Here is an 18,119-nt window from a genome sequence, read left to right on the forward strand (position 1 = left end):
CTGATAATCATATTCCTTTTAATTCATTCTTATATTTCAGTCTTGATTCATATGCTGATTCCTCACTGAGTCCTTAAGTAAAGTTTATTTACTTAATAATTTTATTTACTGTAATTCTTCTCCAAGAAGGGAATTCTTGCTTTCCAAAGCAGCAATTGAGAGATGAAAATATAATTTAATACTCCTTACATCACAGGCACTATTTGAGACTAGTTACTCTGTTAGTAGGAGAAATATTCATCACTCATTAAATACAGGGCAAGCATGGCTATACACAATAATTTTGAGTGCAATACAATCTTATAAATTTAATGTGCACACGTTACTTAACTGAGGCAAACAGCCATATAAAATTGCATATGATTAGAAAACAGGATGAACTCATTTTGCCTTCTGCTTGGTTTCTCATAAACATGAATACATAATATTGTTATGCACTGTTGTTCATAGATGTCTTTTTACCTAAAGGGTAAGTATCATAATACTTTAACAGATTATATTTGGAAATCTGCATGTTATTTTTTGTTTCATCAGATATGTGCCCCAAATAAATAACTTTTTTTTTCAAAAAATGAAAGTATTAGAGAACTTGTCATGTTAATTTTGAAAAATATTGAGGTATAGTACTAGATAGGATGTCATTCCACTGGTCTATATAAATAAAAAAAAAATGTTCTTGAAAATTGAAGCATTACCTTGTATAATAAAGTACATCGAATCAGAGTTGTAAATAAAATATTGTTTAATTCTAAAGTATTCAATATTTTGATTAGACTATTTTTTTAAGGAAAAATATTTAACGTGTATGTGCCGAATTTTTTTTAAATAGTTTTTTATAATTGCAATGGAAAGGCAATTGTCTCATTACAAAGTGGTACAGAAGCCAATACTTGGGTTGCCATAGATATATAAAAAAGCAAAAACTGTGGAACACGTTTTAAGCTCATTTTGGAAAAAAAAAAAAAAACAGTTCTGTAGAAATGCATATTTGTATTTGTTTCTCTAATAAATCTTCAAATAGCTTTAAAAACAAATTAGTTTTAATTATTTAAATTATGAGTTCTCTTAAGTAATTTAACACCTGTTTTGCCTTACATTTTGTGAAAACATTGTCTCATGGAAATGAATAGAGGCTTATTGTGGAAATCAAGGTAGGTCTGCATTTATTCAAAAAGGTCAGGTATTTAGCATTTGAGTATGTTTACCTCTATGAAATGATTAAAGAATTTTTGTGAAAAAACAACACTTCTCCCCCCACCCAAATTTCATGAATTTAGCCACTGCCCAAGAAAAGAACCAGTTTGCATTTGCTTTAACTTGGTACCAAATGAGAGAGCAAATTAAGTGAAATCATGTGTTCAAGCAGTTGATAATCAAAAGATGATTTGATGCAGTTAATCAGTCTCTACATGTATCAATGAAGGAATATAGACTTTTCTGGACCACGGTGCCTCCTCAGTCTTCTCTAATGTCATTTATGCATTATGATTAAAGTTGATACCTAAAAATACATATATTTTTCTTGAATTCTGACTTTATGTTTATGCATTTGAAACTGTTTTAGGATAACATATAGTCATCTATTTCTGTTTAGTGTAGAGTCTCCATTTCATAAAAAAATGCTTTGTAGACAATACATCAATAGATATACTAGAATAAATATGAATGTGTGTATCTTTTTTAAGTTGTCATTCTGCTAGAACAGAGATGCTAACCTTTTGGTTAAGGACTCTTGAGTATTCCAATTCTATTGAACTATGAAGAGCACTGAAATTTTAATGAAGTATTTGTATTTGCCATTTTTTTAAGTTAGTAAAATATTTCAGGATCTGGCTTATGAAAACTTTAAGCATTTCCAAGAGTATAGTTTATTGGCTTATCCAATTTTACAGCTTTTTATCAATAAAAAATCCTGATTCTTGTCAGTATTTTAGATACTGGGTAATTGTATCACCTTTTTTCTTTAACACAATTTCTGTAATTTAAATTTCAAAATAATGACATCAAAATTTCCTCGCTTTTAATGTTATATATTTTTCTGTGAATCTTAAGATAGTTCAAGTCCTTAGTAGATTAACATACTGTATTAAATTATTGTAGTATACTAAAAAATAATCTTCAATGGACTTGATATATGGCATTTCCATATTTTACGTTGTCTATTTTAGGAGATAAATGTTGAAAAAGGCTCTGATAAGAGGAAGCCTATAGACCTATAGTGAGACCAATTTATGCTGAAATTGTATGGAAAATAAACCATTACTTTTAAGGTTTCAACGCAGACAAAAATTATATATTTTTTTAAATATTGACATAATACACATTAACTTATAAATCTATTTTTAATAAAAGAAAAAGTTAACTATGTTTTTCAAAGTATCTTAGGAAAAACATTCTTCACTCAGTTCTGTACAGAATATATTTTGTGAGGTTTCATTCCCTAGAAGAAAGCATTGGCTAATAGTTCATCACTTTGGGGATACAACTCAAGATTTTTAACATTTCAGTCTTGCATCAAGATTATGGGGGTTTTGTTTAAGGTTGGTGTGTGTATGCGTTTTGTTTTGTTTTTTTGTTGGGGGGGGTGATAGAGGATAGAAGCAATTATCAAAGCTATTTGCACTCAGGCAACTACTGACTGTATAAAAAGTGATTCAGAAGGCCAATACTCAATTGGCTAGTTTCAATTATTGAATTTTTGCATCGCTTTGCCAGTACAGGGAAAACCTCTGAGGTTAAAGTTCCTGTGAAGATTGGCTGCATGACTCCCAAAACAATGTTACTTCTATATGCACTGCAGACGCTTAATCTGAATCAGAAACGTTTTAAAAATCATTTTTTAATCTTCAAACCTATAAAACTGATTTTTATACATTCTAGCAAGTAATTAAATAGAATCATGTCCACTGTCCACTGTCTTTAAAAACAGGCTTGTAAATTGAAATGTTTAAACAATTGCCAATGCAGTTACTTCTGAACATAAAAATTCTTAACTTCCAATGAACTTTTAAAAATTGGGGGCCAGGCGCAGTGGCTCATGCCCATAATCCTAGCACTTTGGGAGTCCAAGGCGGGTGGATCACCTGAGTTCAAGAGTTCGACACCAGCGTGGTCAACACGGTAAAGCCCCATCTCTACTAAAAAATTACCAAATTAGCTGGGTTGGTAGTACACACCTGTACTCCCAGCTACACAGGAGACTGAGGCAGGAAAATCGCTTGAACCTGGGAAGTGGAGGTTGCAGTGAGCTGAGATCATGTCATTGCACTCCAGCCTGGGCAACAAGAGCAAAACTCCGTCTCAAAAAAAAAAAAAAAAAAAAAAAAAAAAAAAATTGGGAGGTGGTTTTTTTTTTTTAAATATTTTCTTGTAGTCTGCCCCCTTTAGGACCTATCTCATTTAAAACCATTAAAAAGTAGCTTGAAATTATACCCATTTTTTTAGTTGACAGCTTTTTTTGTTAATATTATGCATCTGTTTTTATTTTTAAATTATTTTTCTTAAATTATTAAAGATATTTTAAGATTTTATAGACTGATGATAATGATGGGTTTTCTCTCTTAACTTTCTGAAAAGAATTTTGTATGCTGATGGATCCAGTCATCATCAGTATGCATGATGTACAAACAATCTGTTTGGCATTCGTTTGCATGTGATTTTTTCAATTAGGAACAAAATCAGATATTCTAAATACCTAGCTTGGACAAAAAGGGAAGAAAGATAGGACAAGAAGGCAAAGCACTGGAGAATCAATCTTTTGGAGAGTGACTGGACAACCAAGTATAGTGATGTAAGTCAACCAAGAGAATTCATTATAAGTCCTCGACTTTGTGTAAGCATACAGAGGTTGATGACAATGTAATATTATCTCTGTTGTGAATTTTTATATTTAGTGAGTTTTTCAAATCGTGAGTATTATTTTAAAATCAATACTATCATCACTGGGTCTCCTATAACAATAACCAAAGTTGTACACTAATTAAAGTACCAGTGAAGTGACATGTAGAACGTAATGATACTACAAAAACATGTTATTATTAGTGTCAGTAATTCTGCTTTGGCTTCTTCCATATATCACATAGCTACAGTTTGATACACACTTTTTGGTTATTTTATTTTTCATTCAAACATACATTACTTTCTATCCTGAAGAAATCAAGGAAAAACTTTCACCAATTTATTTTAAAATTTTAAGCACAGTGTTACACCCAAGGGCAAAAGTAAATAATAAAAGTGCATATACAAAATCCTTTTTTTCTGAATAGTAGGACTTAACACTCAATCGAGATCATGTATTCATGTATTCTATGTATATGCTGATTCTAATTTTGAACGGAGAGTAAATTAGTTTCACCAACAGCGACAATGTCATCACTTATTTATGGTAAAACAGTAAAAGGAGTATAATTAAGCTAAGCACACCTCTTTTTATGTAACTTCAGATGTTTAGGAAAAGCAAAGTTACAGCAATAATGTTAAAATAGGCATTATAATATTTTTCTTCTCATTAGCATAAGTTTTATTGCCATTGACCTTAAGTATATTTTAAAAGCTGAACTTCTACAGTTTTTGTGGGGCTTTTGAAATACAAAAGTAAATAATAAATTTTCTCATATAATATTTGGAAAAGTATTTTCACAAATAATTCCCTAATATGTGACTAGAATAAAATAACTAATATTTATATTATCTTCTGCCATATGCAGAATGTACTTTTATTCTTTAATTTTCATATTATAAAGTATAGATATTAATTTGATTTCTATTTTCCAGAAAATGAAATACAACCACTGAGTCTCAAGTCACTAAGATAAAATTAATAAATTGAGGATCCCACTTTACTGAGAGCTAAGATTTTAAAATTAAAATGATAAATGCATTAGAATATTTTAAGCAGTAAGCACCTTTAATGCAAGTTAATGGGTTTTGTTTCTAAATGAAATAGTCTAAAGCTCTCAGAATCATAGCTGTACACAAATGTTAATTACATTAACATTTAATTTATACTTCTAGGCCTGTCACAGTGCATGTTACCTTTTGAGAGATACCTTGAAAACCATAGAAATAAAACAATAACTTTTATAACAACTAAAGCATCTTGTGGAAATAAACATGCAAGCAACTGCAATAGCATGGTAGGGATATATGGAATTACTTGAGATAAATGTGTATCTCATCTTTCCAGTGCATTAGTTGTGTGGCCCTAGAGAAAATCCATTTTATTTCATTTTGAGTGCACACAAGATGCAGTGTATTACATGATTTTAAATCTGTTTCATAGTGCTATTACGTTAAGAAATGCTTTGTCACTTGATAGTTTGTCTTTAAAATGTAAGCAATTTCTCAAACTATCAAAGGATGTACATACTATAGAGGAATAAAATGGTAGAAAGTTTGGTAATATTACAGGGATTGGGTCAATCCTGTGAAAACAAAAAGTGAGTTAATAATACATACTCAGAAAATGATTACAATTTATTTAAGAAGTTTATATTTTAAAACCAATATAAAAGTAATCAACATCAATTTTAAATGGAAATAAATGCTCTCATATAGAGGTTATATGATATGTGGTATGAATAAATACATTGTTTCTTGAAAATTCTCTTGGGACTCTAAATTTTAAAGTATTCATTGGATTTTTTAAATTTGTTAAATTCTGAAATGTGCTAAATTTTATAGAATTATCAAGATATAACCAATGTGTTCTTATAAATCAAAAGGTCATATGTTATAAAAAGTTCAGAGATGATATTTATTAGAAATCATTTTAAAATATGAGTAACATCTAAAAGAATGTTTTTAAATTCTGCAAAAATAATTCTTCCTCTGTAATTTGTTGTTTTTCTCTTTTCTGAAAGGTAAGAAAATAAAAAAAGATGTGGGCAAACTCCATATCTGACGTATACTGATACAGTTTACAGGATTTTTTTTCAGTCTCCTAGTAATCAAATGCACTATTTATATTCCTCATATTTTTTATTTGATTATCAAAATAGTTGTGAGAATCAAATTAACTGTGCCATATCCAATTCTATCATCACATTCAACATATTCAGAGGTTATTTCTCTGTAGAATAAATATAGCACTTAAAGTAAGTTCTAAAAGTATCTCAATTGTACATCCTTTGATAGTTTGAGAAATTGCTTACATTTTAAAGACAAACTATCAAGTGACAAAGCATTTCTTAACGTAATAGCACTATGAAACAGATTTAAAATCATGTAATACACTGCATCTTGTGTGCACTCAAAATGAAATAAAATGGATTTTCTCTAGGGCCACACAACTAATGCGTTTTAGAAGAATTATTTTTAACATAAATTTTCTATATATTTCATGGCCAAAAATATGTTATTAAAGGGAAAATATTTCCTAATATTTCATCAAATTATGCTATTTTCTAATTGGGAAGTAACCCTTGCATATCCACTGTTAATAGTATAGTCTTTTTTTTTTTTTTTTTTTTTTTTTTTTTACATAGGTCTTCAGAAAAAACAAAAGTATATAATCACGGAAAATCATCTTTATAAGATATTCTGTTTGCCTTACACTTTAGAGTGACAGAAAAAAAAATTAGAATTAGTGTGGCCATTCCATAATAGAAGAATTATTCTTTTCTTTAAAATAATAATCAATAGCATATTCTAGCAGGAAAAATACAATTATTTTAATCTCAAGTGTTTTAAATAATTGCCTGCGCCTTGTTCTCCAAATGAAGAAGCATACAAATCATTTGATTTTATTGAGTTTTCAGTTTTATTCTACCCTAAGGCCGAGCCTAGGCAAGAAATATATCTAGCCTAAAATAGATTGAAGTGAATTATCTAAAGATAAATGATACCTAACATGATGCATGATAAGAACTTAAGAGTTATAGATATGGTTTCTATCATCTCAAAAGAAATAAATGTAAGGGTGCTATTTTTATTATTAGCAAAAGAAACTGTGTGACTTATCTTAAGGAATTATGTTTATTACCAGAAATTTTAACCAAAGAACATCAGCTAGAAAACATAAATCCCACATACCCAGCATGACATGGAGGAAAAGAGGGTCTTGAAATAGACAAATACAGATTTGAATCTCAGTCTCACTCCTCTGATACTGAATATTTTGTAGATTCAGATACCCTGTATTGAATATGGGGATCACAATTACCTCAGCATATAAGTATTAAATTACATTATATTTGTTTTAAGTATACCTACATTTCAGTACCTAAATTCAATCACAAGAAAGCAAGAGATTTTTCAGTAAATACTAATTTCCTCTACAAATTGAGGGAAATGAATGTATAAAATACGTCAAACAAGAGCATAGTAATATTTGTGAAAGTGCCTTACAAAATATATGAGCTTAATAGAATATAAGATAAAGTCTTAAATTTGAAAAAGTTTAGATTGCATAGACAAACTTCTACACATAAATACACAAAATAAGCATTAAATAAGTATTGCGTCTACTCATTTCTATTACAGCTTCACATGGGGGCTCCCATAAAGTTATTACAACAGATTTTATTTAAAAATCAGTAGAATTCTTCATATCAACTAAAAACAAATGGTAGCAATTCCCTAAATTAATTGAAGAGTAGAATATAAATGATCATACAAAAATATGTAATTAGTACTGGTTTATTAATTGATAATATGAACGTTCTTATTACAGGCACAAGAAGATGTTTGTGAACACTTAAGGAAAACTTTTTAAATCTATTTTTCTGTGTCCATAAACTTCAATGAATAATGGGAAAAAATGAAAACATTTAATATTGTAAAGATTGATAACAGAAAAATTTGCAATTAATTAAAATACTTACTGAAATTAAGTGAACATCTGACAATTAATTGCTCTTATTTGTGATAATAAGTTCAGCAAGCCAACAAGTTCATCAGATTGCCCATTAACTAATCATATTTCAATTTAAATCTTTCATAAACCCCTACATAAAAACCTACTGCTTTTTTATATAAATACAAGAGTAAATAAAGAACTGGAAATGCATTGATACTTGTATTATACTATGTTAGATATTAATAAAAACTAACATCCCTGCAGCTTTTGTGATTAAACATGTAGTGTTATATATTTCATATAAGTAATTTTCCTGTAAACTCATTTTTAATAATGTTAATATAGAATAAAATATTTTTAAACACTACAGGATTTTATATTTTAAATATGTAGTGCACATGCTTTATTAAAAGATAAAGGAAATTTGGTTTGAAAATCTTAATGGTAACAAATATCTTCTCAGAAAGAACTCTTAAAACCTAATGAAGAGATTCTGACGTATTTCTATATTTATTTCTTCATTGAAGAATTGTAGGACAACAGATAAATATTCTCATCATTAAAGGGTTGTAAATGATCAGAGATAAGTTTACACAATAAGAAAAATGAGAGATGAATTTTGGCAGTTTTCGTAAGGCACATTTTGTGAGTAATTTCAGCCATATTCCATTCCACATAGCGTATTTTCTGCTCATATGACTAAGATTTAAATAATTCAGCACAGCCCAATACTCTTACAATATGATCATAACTGTATCTTAAAGTTTTCAAAGTGCTTTGACATATCATCAATTTGTATTTTTTTCTTTACTACCCTTTGAACGTGGTAGAACCAGTATGAAATTTAATGTTCTTTTTTTCAGCCATGATAATGATTCCCCCAATTTCAATATTAGAGAAAAGAGCAAGGCAGGCATCCGTTTAATACACACCACATTGTATTGTTGATGTCTTCAAAACGTAGTTTTTGGGCAGTTAAATACTTCATGTTAGAATTAAAAAGTTATGTTCAGCATTTCTTCACTGGGATAAAAACAGAAAATAAGAAGAAACTTGGACAATCCTACAAGAAACACTGGCACTTCGATTAATATTTTGTAGGCCTATGAGTCTTCAAAATATTAGTGATCACTACTGGTTATGGGATATTTAAAACCTAAATGAGAATATACTTTTAAAACACTCATTCCTCTACTAGTTTGATCAATCAATACCTTTGCTGAAAGTGACTGTCAAGCACAGCTCCCTTGTTTGACTAAGAGGCAATCAACATCATGCATATGATTTGATATACAAGGTGAAAACTTAAAACATGGGTTCAGTGCTTCTTTCTGCTAAAATATGTTTAATTTTATTATGGGCATAATGGATTAGTAGTTGCATAGAAATCTGATTGCAAAGTCTTACATGGTCTGAAGATTTTTTGAAAGGTATACCAAATGGAAAGACACAGAATTGCTTTTTCACTTTGGGCAAGGGTTACTCATCTAAAGGATATATGTACTTAAGCACTATATAGAGATTAATCAAAATGAAGTTCAGTGTACACAGGAGCCTTGCGCTCTGAGATAAAAGTATATTTGCTGCCATTAAAATGTTTTCTAAGGTCAATCATAATGGAAAAAAAATCAAATAGTAGAAACATGGGGAAAGGACAAGATGTACATCCAAATGTAAGCTAAGATATTATTAACTATTGATATTTGAAAACAAGAGGATTTTAATAAATACTTTTCATTTGATTGAAATACAATAGAAATGTGAAAATTTGGTTTGCTATGGTCTTGAAACCATTAAGTTGAATGTTGTAATTAATGTTCAAAACACTATGTTTTAAATGGTAAGAAAGATTTTCTGAATAAAAAAAGAATCATTTTTAAGTTGAGCTATGAAACCTAGTTTATTTTGTGCTTATTACTAATTCTGATATGTAATAAGCAGTGATAATCATCTTAATTACTTTTGATAGACAATTACATTCATTAAGAAGATAGAATAAAAAATGAATGTTATATATCCTAGATATTTACAATAAACACTTTAGAATTATTTCTTAATGATATGCATTTTAATATAGTGTCCCAGTTTTGTTACCATTACCAACAAGTATAGATCTGAAACATAATGTAGTTTCAAAACATGAATTACATAATAGATATGGAATTCCAAACAATGTGTAACAAATATAGTCAAGATAAATCGCAGATACTGATCCTAAATAAAAGAAGACTTGTTTTATCAGAATCAATCAACAGTCTATATAGCACTTACCGAATGTCAGAGAATTATAATGAGAAATATTTTTTAAGAACCAACTGTGAAGGGAAAAGATAGATTTTTTTTAATGACCCTACTGAAGTTTTCAACATGCTTTAAAAGAGGAAGAGGGCGATTTTGGTGTTTTGATGAAATTGTACCTCAAAACACTTTTCTATATCAGTCTTTGGGTGTTTAAATTGAAATTCTCAATGTAAAGTCTAGAGCCACTTTGGTTCATTAGAAATGTATTTTTTACATCTAAGGCTTGGGAGGTTAATATCATTTTAATTTTTATTCAGACTTTTATTTTAATTTGCCATATATGTGAAGTTCATTACCACACAGCATAAGTAAATATCTTCTGTAATATTAATTAAAAAGTCATAGCATAGAAAAAATATATGTGAAAAAATGACCCAATTTAATTTTTTTTTTTTTTTTTTTTTTTTTTTTTTTTTTTTTTTTTTTTTTTTGCTGTCTAGTTTTCTGTCCAGAAATGATGTGCACATTCATTAGGAACAATGTTAGACACATGTAGAACTGAAACATAGGCCAGGCCTATTGAGAGAAACAGCAGCTCTACACTGTTAGGGCAGTAAGAAAGCTGAAAAATTGTTCTGCGGGATACATAGAACAAAGATGAAGATGACAATATCAACTTACATTTGCCTTTTGCTATAGTACAAATTTCAAGGACACCCTCAAGTAGTTGTCTCATTTAATTTATCATGACACCTCTTTATTGCATTTAAAATGCGCTTAAATTCAGTATTAAAATTGAAAATATGTATCATAGATTTCTATGAATTAAATAAGAAAATCAATATTATACTTTTAAATAAATTTAGCCTGTGAGTTTGTTTCTCTAAAATATGCATTGCTGTAAGTATTAAACTGTTTTTATAGAAGCCTGAAGAGAAAAAAAAAAAAAAAGACTCTGAAATTAAAGAAGAATAAAGTTTGCTTTTATTTAATAATATGACTGAACTTGTTCAACTGAACTTAAAATAACAGGGAAACAAAATTAACAGACAAGAATGCTTTATGTAGACCAGTCTCATCCCTAGGTATAAAGATTGAGTGAAATTTCTGAAAAATAAATGCACATAATCCCATATATTCCATTTTTCTGCCAACGTATAAGCTAGAATGGGATGCAAATTAATGAAATCTAATGGATAATTGGTAACTTTATTTTTATCACTCCCAAACTTAGGACATTTAGAACAAATAGATTTAGAACCAGAATATTTCTAACTTAGTCACAAATTTCATTTCTAACTTGATAATCTCAGGTTCTAAATATTTGAAATTATTGTATCCTGGCTTTCAACATAACCAAGAAAGATAATAATGAATAAAAACTAATTATATTTTTATTTACTTTGAGTTAAAAAATGAAAATTATATTGTGTATATCCATAATATGAATATCAACCAGTTTAAAATATACCAATACCTAGATATACCCCAACACTGTACTATATAGTGTACTTAAAAATAATTTTCCTCGTATTTTTAAAAGGTTAAAAAAGAGGTTTATTTTAAATGTGAATCCTTATGTCTTACCTAAAATTCAGATAACACATATGCTTAATATTAATATTTAATGCCAAATGCATGAGGGTCACTTAGCTTTTAGTTTGTATGAAGAATATACCATGATTCAGCAACAATAGCAATGATAATATTTACATGTGTAATGTATTTAAATTTTTAACCTGTTTGCTGCCTACCCAGATCAGCTGTTCTCAGAAATAATCCAGAACCTGAGAAGGTAAGTTAAAATATGTTTGGATTACAATCTTTATGTTCTAAAATATATTATAGAGACCTAACTTTCAAGCAATGAGTAAATATCCACCACTGGCTTAATAAAATTTTAAATAACTATCGGATATTCCCTTGGCTCAAATTAAGACATAGACAATGGTAAATTTGCACTATGTAGGACCCATTGTAGAATCATATATTATCTATTTAATTTATTTTTGCTTTTTGTATTAAACAAGCCCACATTTGACGACATTTCAGCCAACTCCAAGAAGTATGACTGATTGAGGCCTGGCTCCAATTTAGTCTTAAATGATTATTTCTGCTGAATAATGATGAAATGTGGTAGGATAAAATCTCCTGGTTGAATTTGAACAACTGGTTCCTGATGAAATCCACAGTTAAAAGGTTTCTAACAGCTCTTTATTTTTGTGGGGGAGGAGATAGCAGAGATTGCTTATTGTCAGTAGCCTGTAAAATGACCGTATTAAAATTAAATAATACCACAAAATACAAAACTCTCACCTCCTATAAATGTTGCTTGCAGTCCTCATTATGCATGAACGGATATGATATGATAGTTCCATTCCTAAGTATGAATATGTTCAAATACCGTGTATATATAATTGTGATATTCATGTTCTCATGAATGTTTCTGAACAACATCCTCATTGATCGGAAGTGAAAATAAACATGACAAATGGCTGGGTGAAACACTACTTACTCCATGGCAGTCTCAAATCAGCAGCACACATCTACAATGGTAAGTTTTTACACAAGTGTCCTTAAAACACAGAGGGCACAGAAGGCCCAATACCAAAAATCTCCTTTTAGAATCAGACTATGAAACTCTGATTCTACACATTATGTGGGTGTCCACATTTGGATTCACAAAACATCATCCCTAAAATAAAGGAAATCACCTACATCTGAGTGTTATTTCCTAAACTACTTTCATGCCATAATCCAATACTATAATTATCAAGTCAAGATCTTCATGCTGAATAAAAATGAATATATGTTTAATTCTTGAAACACAAGCTTGCATTTTTCTCATATTAAATAGTATCTTCCAACTTTGAAAAAAAAATTTAAGAAATGCACCTTGATCTTTTCAGAAAGATTCGGAAAATTTTCAGGAAAATAAGAAGTTGCATTTTAAAAGGCTCAGATGGTTGTAATCCTTCTAAAGAAAGGATAGTCACAAAACTAAATAAAAAAAAATCAACAAACAAAACCTTTTCTTTTTTTATTTAGCATATTCTATTATTATTAAGCAAAGGAGACATCTCAGTGTAATTTAGTGATGATAAAAATGCGTTGAATTTTCATAGTAATTTTGACACATTAAAATATTTGCATTTATTTAGAGTCTCTTCAGTGTCACATATAGAAGTCCATTATTCACTCAGGCATTTACTGAGTATCTGCTATGTGTGCATATCTCTCTAAGGTGCACAACAGATTCCAGAGAGAACAAGACAGATAAAACATCTACCTGATAGAGCTAATATTTGAGTGGGTATGTCAAAAAATACTCTATGAAAAGAATAAAGCAGCATAAAGTCAGAGGAAGTGACAAAGGACAGAGGTAGAGAGAGATAACTTTGCACAAGGGAGTTAGGGAAGACTACTTGCAAAAGGCAAGGCCTCTTTCAGGGAGTCACTCTCTCTCTCGTGAGTGTGGAAGAGCCAGAGATAGTTCATTAGTCGCTATCTGTAGATAAGGACAGGAATGCATAGCAGAGTCTGATCCTTTTGTCTATGATTTTTATTTTTTAATGCAATAAACACTACATGCCTGCAACATGCTAGGCGTTGTAATAAACCCTGGGTTTATTAAGATGGACAAGAAAAAGGTCTTGTCCGAACTTTGAAGGAAATGTGAAAGGAGACCAAGGATTATATTATACTGTGGTATTTGATATAATAAAGGTTTTCTGTAGGATAATCACAAAACACATAGGAAGACGCAAAGGAGGGAACACTAGAACACTAGCAGAGGGAAAAGGCATCAGGCTAAGCAGACTTGTGATTTTTTTGGAGAGGGTGGGTTAGTTAGTGATTACATGACAAAGACATGATAGAGTTGTGACTGGAAATCACACCTCCTGATCCTCACAAGTTTGCTTTCCAGTAATCCATATCACTTTCATAAATCTAATTGTGGAAATGTTCATTTTGATAAAATGCTTTTATTTTAAAAAGTTTGTTTTGAATACTCATTATAGCACATTTATAATCCAGAAAAGAAATGACTGGAAAAGTCTGAAAAGAAAAATCTGCATTCAGTGTTCTTATGTTCAGAAGAATTTAAAGAGAAAGTTTATGAAAATTATGATGTAAGGTCCTAAATTAATTTCACAATTATCCTTACAATGGCACAAACTGAGCTGTACTCTCTTCCAACAGTCATGAAACCTAGGTACACATTGAGAAGAGTAGCTGCACTTTCTAAAGCTAGACAGAGTGGGGATGACTTTTACACACTGAAGCAAATAATGATAATTTGAGTTATCTGTACTGAAGGAAGAAATGTCCTACTTTCAAAAGCCAACAACGAGTAGTGTCAGCCACAACACTGGTAACTAGTAAACACAACAGACTCAGGACTGGCAGGGACCTTGAGGAACAGCTTATTAGTATGTGGAGTAAGCAGAAGCCTTCGGGTATAAATTAGAGGTGATGGCCCACTGACTCAAAATATATTTTCCGCTTTTATCACCGCCACAGCCCCCAACATAAGACACTCTTGGGTAGGTTAAGAATACATTGAAAGTCTCTGTTAAAATGTAAGTTTATTGGAAAAGTCACACGAAGCCATTCTCATCTTTATGCAAATTAATTTAGTCTACTGACCTAATGAAGGCATAGATTTGAATAAATAGAATCTGAAGAATTTCAGCAAGAGAAAGGACCAAAAAGTAAATAAGAACACTAGCTCCAGAAGAAGTAAGACCTTGCAGAGAAATACAAAATGCTGGCGCAGGTGATACCTGCTTTTGTCTGAATGGTGAAGTGTGAGGAATGTGTCATTAGAAAAGTGGTAGTAAAAGAAATATTGGAAAAAGAACAATACTGTTAACTTTCTTTGTGAAGTGCCTACTATTATATTTCTTACCTGCTTTGTCCTTACTTTATTTCCTTTTTTTCCAAATCTTTCCATAATCTGCCTCATTCATACTTTCTGTATTTTCTGCTTACCAAATTCCATCCTGAGTTTATCTGTCTCTTTCCATACTCTTTAATCAAGAATATCACCAGGGACAAGATTCATTCCAAAGTGTGCGTCTTATATCAGAACTCAACTTAGCATGATGACTGGCAAAGAGGAGAAGGGTGCTGATTGCCAGACAGAAACTAGTCAAATAACCACACCACCTATAATGACCCTTCACCTTGGGCCTCAATCATAGATCTCGAAGGCCATCACAGTGGGGAGAAGGAAAGAAACAAACAATAGTAGAGTGACTGTGTAATGTATTGTTCAAATCAGGCCACTTCCACAACTCAAAGGGTGCACTGTGAATAACAACAATAGCATAAAACATGTACCCTGGATTTCCCAAGAAAACTGGTATATATGGTCACACAAGCTAGCATCTGCCAAGAATCAGCTTTGAATCACACACTCAATGACAATATAAACAATCATCTAATCACCAAAGTGAAGTCCCATGAGTATGAAACAGACGACTGAGGACAAGGGAAATAATGGAACAAAATGTGTGTGTGGTCTTTATTCTAGTGACAAAAATTGGCCTTTCTGAAGACAGTATTTTATGATCGTATAAAGATTTGAACAAGTAAGTTTTGAAGACACTGATAAGAAGATATGACGATGTCATAAAAATATCCCTAACTGCAAACACTGTGAGGTTCTGAGTTGTAGAAACTATGTTTATTGTTTTAATAGATAAGTCCTAAATTAAGAAACTCCCTTCCACCATCCATTTGGCGTTGGCTTAAGTTGCAGTGAATATTCATATCTTGGAGTAAAAGGAAATTAGGTTGGAATTCTGCCATGTTTCATTTTACTGCATTCCTGTTGCTTTTGGAACAATTGATGAGGAAAGCCTCTGTCGAAACAGATCCCCACCTCCTACGTGGTGGGGATATGGTACTTAATATAACAGTTTCTATTGTAACTGTGATGGTGACAAATCTCTGAGGAATTTACTCATAGTGATCAGTTTGCACGCAGCTTCTAGAGTCTAGGCCAAATTTCTAACCCATGGGCCCAGTAGTTCCCGTTGCCTTCTTGAACGTTGGCAGGTCCAGCCTTTTCCAGTGATACACCCAATATCTCTTCTAGTACTTATCTCTGAAGTATCTTGTGAGTTAATTGCCTTTCTTTTTCTGTCCTACTTCCCCACCTGCTGTTATTTATTGTAAGTACTTATTTTATCTTTATATGACATATTGTTAAAATTCATTAGCATTAAAATGTGACATAGAAAGCTTCCAAAAAGTTTTTAAATTAAAATTGGCTAATAATTCAGAACTAAAATCCCAATAGGAAAGGACATGGGACTTAGTGTGGAGAAGAGATGGCTGATAATAACTTAATAGCCAGCTCTAACTTTACAGGGCAGTGTCAGGTGAGTTATTGTATTCTATTTCTACTAGAACAGAAAAAGTTGGAACAGTCTTAAATTAAACTTTAAAAAAGTCTCCTAGTGGAAGGGACTGATTAACTGTTGGAAATATGCAATACCATTTTTTCATGAGTGACTTTTCTTAGAATATTTTAACAGCATAGTCATATTTTCTTCTGTTTTCATACAAATCGATTTTCCATGGCAATAAAATGTAGTGACTTTCTAAATTTTATTCCCAAGAGGATTTTCTGGCACCCTAATATTTTTTCAAAGTCTCCTAATTTTGAATTTATTACAAAGTTAAGAAATTAAAGTATCAGCAGGAGGTCACTTTCAAAGAGGTTCTAACTATCAGCCTATTGGTCAACAAAATCTATTAAAACCATAATATAGTAATATTTCTCCTTAAAGACAATAGCTCTGTCTCTGAGCTTTGAGCATAGTAAGAATTCTATTAATATTAATAGGTAAAGTCATAAGCAGCTTGAAGATGTCCCTAGAAAGTTGAAGAAAGGATATTCATTCTAAGAGGGATTAGTGTCTATTGTGTATTTTATAATCTTGGACTAAGTTTATACAGGTGAGAATGTTCTACAGATGACATTTCTTGCTGGTTTATACCTCTTATTATAATAATTCATTTATATTCATAGCAAATCCTCTACTTAAAGCAAAAAGTATCCTAAAATCAGGTATTACTATGTTTTTCTATAGAAGTCAGAGTTAAAAGAGTTTTTAATGTTCTAATTACAAAACCTTGAGATTCTTGGCAAATATTAAGGAATAATTTCAGGCTCACTATTCTAGTATTGCTAACACGTACACTGTCACTCTGTCCCTTAAAGGTCACTATATTATTATTTTCTATTAAATAACTTTTAATTAGAAAAAGTATATAATGACATATGTTTGTAGAATCTTAGAAAAGAACATTTTAACACATATTATTAGAAAAACAGATGTTGAAGAAGTGAATGACTTTGTAAATGAGGAAACTGATAAGAGATTGTGATTATATAATTTGCGCAAGGTTACATGGTTTGTTCTGGAAGCAGAATAAAGGCAGATTTCATGTAGAGTAGAGGCTGATACATAGTCTGGTGGTTGAGTTTCAGTTTCTATTCGATTTCTACTCGGGTCACAGAACTGAGAAAAGTTTCAGACTGCCTTTTTTGAAATTTTACTGGAGAATTTACCTAATGTATTACTTACCTTAAAATGAGAGATAATATATACAATCTCTCTACCTCTCAGAGATATTAGTAAAATAAGTGAGGTAGAAATAAAAATATGTAATCCATAATAATGGTAAGAAAGTCAGAGAGACAGAACAATGCTCAGTCCAATATTGTATAATGCTGTGCTTGTTTTCCACAACATATTTTTCTTTACATTGCGTTTGGGCTGATAATGTTTTCTTGCCCTCGATAGTAACAAAACCCAAGAAGCAGCAATTAGAATGCTGCTACAAATAATTCAAAGCATGGCCAAGATATAGTAAGAGTGGTTTTCAAGAGTGAATAGACTTCTTCTGAATGTGCTTTTTCAGTGAAATCCAAGGCTCTGACATTGTGGATAGCAGCTACAGTTACCTGTTTGACCTATGCACAGGAGCGGATCAGATTTGGCTACTCTTAGAGACCTCCCTGGTATTTAAATCAGACTTATTTGTTCTTCAAATATGATTG

The 18,119-nt window shown here is 30.8% G+C and overlaps 1 protein-coding gene across 11 annotated transcripts in view; it reads left to right on the forward strand.

Annotated features, from left to right (window-relative positions):
- The window catches only part of NOVA1 (NOVA alternative splicing regulator 1), a 152,124-nt gene extending 151,090 nt beyond the window's left edge, over positions 1-1,034 (forward strand). For 6 of the 11 annotated variants that reach the window (XM_031935718.1, XM_031935715.1, XM_031935716.1 and 3 more), the window contains one exon: positions 1-1,031. This exon is cut by the window's left edge and continues 4,841 nt beyond it. The gene's annotated coding sequence lies outside the window, so the exon portion shown is untranslated. The other 5 variants (XM_031935717.1, XM_031935721.1, XM_023227372.3 and 2 more) reach the window with 1 other exon arrangement.
- The last annotated feature ends 17,085 nt before the right edge of the window (positions 1,035-18,119 follow it).

Source organism: Piliocolobus tephrosceles, chromosome 6 (assembly GCF_002776525.5).
Source record: "Piliocolobus tephrosceles isolate RC106 chromosome 6, ASM277652v3, whole genome shotgun sequence".
Taxonomy (NCBI): domain Eukaryota; kingdom Metazoa; phylum Chordata; class Mammalia; order Primates; family Cercopithecidae; genus Piliocolobus; species Piliocolobus tephrosceles.